This window comes from Eumetopias jubatus, unplaced genomic scaffold, assembly GCF_037043125.1.
Source record: "Eumetopias jubatus isolate StellerSeaLion01/CBP00866 unplaced genomic scaffold, mEumJub1_p1.0 scaffold_16, whole genome shotgun sequence".
NCBI classification, from domain to species: Eukaryota; Metazoa; Chordata; class Mammalia; order Carnivora; family Otariidae; genus Eumetopias; species Eumetopias jubatus.
The window spans coordinates 11,965,852-11,972,391 of record NW_028274822.1 but is presented as its reverse complement, the minus strand read 5'-3'; the positions used below and the strand labels follow the sequence as shown (position 1 = coordinate 11,972,391).

The 6,540-nt window shown below is 37.6% G+C and overlaps 1 non-coding gene across 1 annotated transcript; it reads left to right on the top strand.

Moving 5' to 3' along the window:
• The first annotated feature begins 4,806 nt into the window (after positions 1-4,806).
• Positions 4,807-4,913, top strand: LOC114208942 (U6 spliceosomal RNA). The gene has a single exon (XR_003609189.1). It is a non-coding gene; the product is annotated as a U6 spliceosomal RNA (small nuclear RNA).
• The last annotated feature ends 1,627 nt before the right edge of the window (positions 4,914-6,540 follow it).

The window sequence follows — 6,540 nt, the reverse complement described above, 5'->3', positions numbered from 1 at the left end:
GCCTACAGACTGCAGATCCATAGCACTTTTTACCCCTATAGTTCCATAGTTGCAGAAGCCAATTCTTCATAATCTCTCTCTCTTTCTACATATAAATACGAAATATATACACATACTTGCATACACACACATATATACATATCTGTACATACATGGGAGATATCGATATAGATATACATGTAGGTAAGAGTTAGCCTCTTAGTTCTGTTTCTCTGGAGAACTCTAATACATAAACATAAACATTCACACACCCCAGACACATCATTTAGTAGAAGGAACATATTGCTAAATTACTAAAAATAAAATAACATTTAAAGAAAAAATAGTGAAGGTTGATGATAAAAGATTAGATCAAAAATAAATTAAAGCAAGAGATCTTAGAGTAATATTATTTTTAATATTTTTATTAGTAACATTAAGAGTACAATAAAAATAATAATAGCAACACAGATTTGTAAAACAATTATCTTTTTATAAGAAGATTCCACATCTATCACCTAATTTGAACCTCAAAAATTTTATTTAAATTTGATGTTATTTCCACTCTATAAGAAAGAAAAATGGATGTTTGACCAGTTCACAGATTTGACAGGACCACACAGAGGCAAGTGCCTGAATAAAGATGTGGCATCTATGCACCTTCCTGGTACAATTCCCGCTTTACTTGATATCAGAAATCATGGAAGCTCTAGATTGTAGAAAGTGCTTCAGGCACTTTGTTCATTTCTTCAAACCTTTTTAAGACAAAACTCATATGATTGTTAGCAATTATTTTGTTTCTCTTTAATATCTAAACATGTCATATATTTTATACTTTTTATCAGCTTGTATGTGCTGTTCTTCATGTTATGGTGTTTTCTTAAATAAGTTTTGAGCTCGTCATAGGCTCACATGAAATCCGTTCCTGTCCTTTCACATCCCAGAAACTACTATAATGCTAAGAACAGAGAAAATTTTAATGCTTATAAAAGAGACTCAAAGTCACATGTTTACTGATGAACTCCTCTCCTCCTAATTTTTTTTTTTTTTTGGAAAATGATGACAGACTAATACCACATTTGAGGTGACTAATGTTTGCTCAGTTGATCCCTGCTGCTAAGTGTGTTGTGGGTGATAAGATCTATTTTGGAGAAAATATTTCCTAAATTACAGCATCTAACTTTGTTGAAATAAGGATGAAATAAAAGTCCTACTGGATGTGAATAGGGGTAGAATTTTATGTAAGAAATTGTAGCTTAAAGGACAAATAGAAACTGTCTGCTGGTTTCCCTACTGTGTTTCAATGGAGTTATGTCTCCACTCACCAGTCTTACACCAAAAATTTTTAATCCTGAAAATCTGTTGAAGAAAAATGGATCCATATGAGGATCCATTTTCCTGTAGTACTTATCTAGAGCTAATTTTGACGATTAAATGGTTATACAGAAATTCTTTTTTTTTTGAAGATTTTATTTATTCATTTGAGACACAGAGATACAGAGAGAGAGAGAGAGAGAAAGCATGAGCAGGGAGAGAGGCAGAGGGAGTAGCAGGCTCCTCACTGAGCCAGGAGCCCGATGTGGGGCTCGATCCCAGGACCCTGGGATCATGACCTGAGCCAAAGGCAGATGCTTAACCATCTGAGCCACCCAGGCGCCCTGGTTATACAGAAATTCTAAGATGTTTGTTGGCTTCTATTTATTTTCCCTCAACCTAATGTATGTTCCATGGGGATGATTTCTGGTTGAGTTTTACTGTTAGCTGTTAATTCTTCCATGTTGTTAGGGATGTTGTTTTCTTCTCAGTTTTTCTTTTGTTAATTATGAAAATTGAGATAAAAATCATCCTTTTAAAGTGTGCTGGGTTGTATCAATATGCAAGGAATGTATTCAAAACTAATGTGAGATCATAAGTGATCCTCTCATTGTATTGAAATAAGCCCTCTATTGGCACATGTTTCTCTGATAAGTCTCATGTTATTGAACCACTACCATCATACAAAAAGAAAAATGAAGTAAGGCAGCAATGACAGGTTTCCACATGGGTAAGACAAAAGGCCTGGGGAGCTGGGCTGCAGAAAGGAAGAGAGAGGAGAAAGGCTTTGTTCTCAGTTTCTCCATGTCTCACATGTCTGTGAGACACTTTTCTTGAACTAAGCCATATGTCCTTGGCTCTGTCCCTGCCTATCCCTGTTTAACCCAAGCCTGTGCAGAAAACCTTCCCTGTCAGTTCCTGGAAGTCTCCCTGGTGGATATCAAATGTGCCTGGACATAGGATCTCAGGAGCACCAATTGGGGCCACAAGGCATCAGAGCCTCCTGTGGTGGCTCCTGCCACATCCTCTGGACTCTGGGCACTTGTGTTATGTCAGCCTGGGACCAGCATTTCTACTAAGTGTCAAGACTTCTACTAGGAGGGTTTCTACTCAGGACTGCTGCCGCTGGGGCCCCTGAGAGCCATGGCATAGTGGTCTGAGGTAAAAGGAGGGAGCTCTTTTCCTTTTCCAGACTAAAATACTATAAAGAGATGGAATAATACTATTTATGACCCCAGTGACATTTTGTGTGCTCTCTTCCTTTCTGTTCCCCTCACCTAAACCATGTTTGTTATTAGGAGCTGGGGCAAATCCAAGTAACAGACATTGTGACGGGAAAGAATTAGTTTTTCTCTGGTCTGGTTTCTCTCTGGTATGTTCTCTTCCATGAGGCCTCTCTATCCTTCCTATGAAAAGGATTTTTTTCAGTAGGTATTGGTCTCAAGTGCACCACTCACAGTTTGCTGGTCTAAGCCTTGAAATAACACCATGCTTAGGCTCCTGTGTGACAAAGGGCAATGTTTCTGTTAAGGCAGGAAATGCTGCTTAAAATCCTTCCACCTAAAAAAATTGTCTTTTCTAGTTAGGGTTCAGGAGTAAAGGAGACCCACAGTTCATAACGTCCCTGACCCGCACTAGCTATGTGGCCAGACGTGAGTTATGTAACCTCTCTTAATGTGTGGTTCTCCTTTGTACCCTAGGTTTCATGATCCTACGTTTTCAGATGAGAAGACACGAAGCCTACATAGTGCCTGTGTCCATTTCACAGTGATCAGAATATCATGAGATTTAATATTAGATTTAGCAGCAATAATAGTCAAAGTAGTATTTTATTGAATAGAAAACCATTAACTGAAGAAATGGACAGTATTCTTAACCACTAAAACATTAATATTCATATCTGGATAAGAAGCAAACAGATACAATTTTCAAATCTGCCATCCTAAAAATATTTCAAGTCTGTATTAAGGAGCGAGACAGATGTGGACATCTGCTCGTTTCTCTCTGTTGTGCCTGGCTCTTGTGGCTAGGTAGCACCCTTAACCTCCATGGAGAGAATTTCTTGTGTTGCCTTTGCCATCTTACTGCTTGACTTAAAGTTGATTTTCCTTATGCTCTCTTATTCCTCTTTTTAAATTGTGTTTTATTATATATATATATATATATATATATATATAGTTTTACTTCTAATAACAACTATATTATAATCCCTTACAAAATTCAAATAATTCAGAGGCCAAAATATAGTAATCCCTACTAAACCCCATTCCAATTCCATCTATCTGAGGTTTAATTTTTAAGGGTTTGGGTGTCTCCCTCACAATATTTTCTATGCTTATATAAATATTTGTTCCCTTTTAACATAAATATTCTTTGAATTTTACCTATGAGCCTCTAACTTGTTTACATCAGCCAACCATTTATCATGCATATCTTTCCAGATCCACCTATTTCATCTAACACAGGATTTTCATAACTACATAATATTCTATTGTGTAGTTACACCATAATTCACTGAAAATTTTTGCATAGATTGACCTTTAGTTTTATTTTATGTAAGGGTATAATATATGAAGGTATGAGTACTCTTCTTTGGTATTGTATTTGTGTTGATAGAATTTCTCTCTCAAAGGTATTAATTACCATTGAATATTTTTAACTGATAAGGTCACATGACTTTTAAAGGGCTGACAGAAATTTGAAACACAGGTGACCCCATGTCTCTACACCATTAGAAGAGTGACAGTATGTCCATGATATTTCCTTGTCATTTTCTTTTTCACTGAGGTCCCTACTGACATTGTGTGTCTTCTTCAGGAGGACTCATCATCTGTGTTTCCTATTCTGTGAATTGTCTGTTCCCATCCTTTTTTATTTTTGTCTAATAAGTATTTTTCTAATAAGCCATTTGCCATTTTTATTGTTATATTCATGATTTTGGTACTAATGATGTTAAAACTTTTTGTTTGTGATGTCTTTGTTAAGTTCACCTGTGTTAAGTAGAGGCCCAGGAAGGTGAAAGAGAGGCATTCATTACTCAGACACATTACCGAGTCTTGCAGGAGGGACTCAGCCTGACTCAAGGCACCCAGCTGGGAAGTCAAGGGAAAGTATGGACACAGAGAGTCTAGGACCTTGGGCACATGCCTCTGTTAGGATCTGTGGGTGGAGTGCTTTGGGGTTCCTGGGCCAGGTGGGTCAATTCACATAAAAAAGCAGGGTTTTGGTTAACTTCATGGGGGGTTCCTATGTAAGGGGCACAGAGGGGAGTACTTATCTCAAGGGTAGTTGGGAGATTCAGATCAAGAACTTATATTAACTTTGATTCTTCTGGCTGTGACTGAGGTCATGTGCTCCCAGGAGGGGCTGGTGTCAAGAAAGTTCACAAGTTAAAACGTGTAGAAGTTCAAGGCCCTGCAGGTCATTTGGCCTCACAAAATGGTGCTGAGGCAGCATTATTATAGAGTAGTTTAGTCAGCTCTCAGGAGTGTTTCCTGAGTATTTCCAACATTTGTGCTCGCTTCGGCAGCACATATACTAAAATTGGAACGATACAGAGAAGATTAGCATGGCCCCTGCGCAAGGATGACACGCAAATTCCTGAGTATTTCCAACATTTCCTCACATTTGATGGTTTCTTTTTTTCTTTTTCTTTTTAAGATTTTATTTATTTATTTGAGAGAGAAAGAGAATGCAAGCATGGGGAGGAACAGAAGAAGAAGCAGACTCCCCACACTCCCCACTGAGCAGAGAGCCCAATGCAGGGCTTGATTCCAAGACCTGGAGATCATGACCTGAACCAAAGTCAGATGCTTAGACTGACCACCGGGGCACCCCAGATTGTTTATCTTTTAATTTTGTTTTTGGTGTATCTATTCCCAAATCAACCTTTTTATTTCTATTTATTTATTTGTTTGTTTGTTTATTTATTTATTTAGAGAGCACGTGAGCAGGGGAGGGGGCAGAAGGAGGCAAAGGAAGAAGGAGAGAGAGAATCATAAGCAGTGTCCACGCCCAGTGCAGAGCAGGTGACGGGGCTTGATTTCAGGACCCTGAGATCACAACCTGAGCCAACGTCAAGAATTGGAAGCTTAATGGACTGAGCCACCCAGGTGCCCCATGACTTTATTTTGGTACCATCAGATCTGTAACTCTTTTTGTTTTGGTGCCAAAGTTTTCTGTGTTAGGGTGGCCTCTGTCAGCTTGAACTTTGCAGATATTTTCCTGTATGTTCTTAAGGCTTTTAACATAAATTTAACCTGGGATGAGTTTTTAAATCCGTATGGAACTATTTTATAAAATATGTGGTGAGGCACTGGAGAAAAATATAGCTCTGAAATTTATTTGAAAGAATATATGTGATAGAATTCCCAATAAATTTTTGAAATTAAAAAAATAAAAATGTTCACACTCTTCTGCAACTGCTTTCAAAGTTTCATGTTTTCCATGTGCATTTTCCACCCTCACCCTAAGAAGAACAGAGACCGCACAGGAAGAAGGGACTGTCCCTGGGCAAGGATTCAGTCATTTCACAGATAGTACCTATGTGTCCTGCTATGCTGACAACTGGTCTGTATTGGCCACACATATTTATAAAATTCTGCTTTGCCTTATTCTTCACTCACCATCTGCAGCATCACACTATTTTTCCAGATTCTGGTCTACAGAAGTAAATATTAAATTTGGGTCTTGATAAAAGGCTAAGAATATTATTTCCTAAGAAACAGAGGTATTTCTTTTCTACTCTCTTTATTTTGTTTTATTTTATCACTTTATATGTGGAAAGAAAAAGAAACTACTTGAGATGAAAATTACATTTCTCAAATATTAATACCATCTCAGTCCCTGAAGCTGAGAAGTGCAGAGAGAACTTTTGTGATTTTGAACTTCTTAACTATCCCTGTATATGAATTTCAAAAGTATAGCCTCTCCATCCTCACTAAGCATGACTATTTAGCCTCCATGTTATTGGTTTATTGGCCTCAAATTATTAACAACAATAAAACTCTAGAAACAAACAGCAAAAAAAACAAACAAATCATCACCACCACCACCACCTGCCGTTTGGCATGTTTGGGAATGAGAGCAAAGTCAGATTTCAGTTTTGGCAGAACCAACTGGATTTGAGAAAATCTGAAAATACAGAATCATTGATGTGTTCATGGCTGTGGCATTCAATTGGCTACTTATTGAAAATATAATCATCACTTTCAGCAAGTTTCTCAGATGCTGTTCTTTTCATTACAC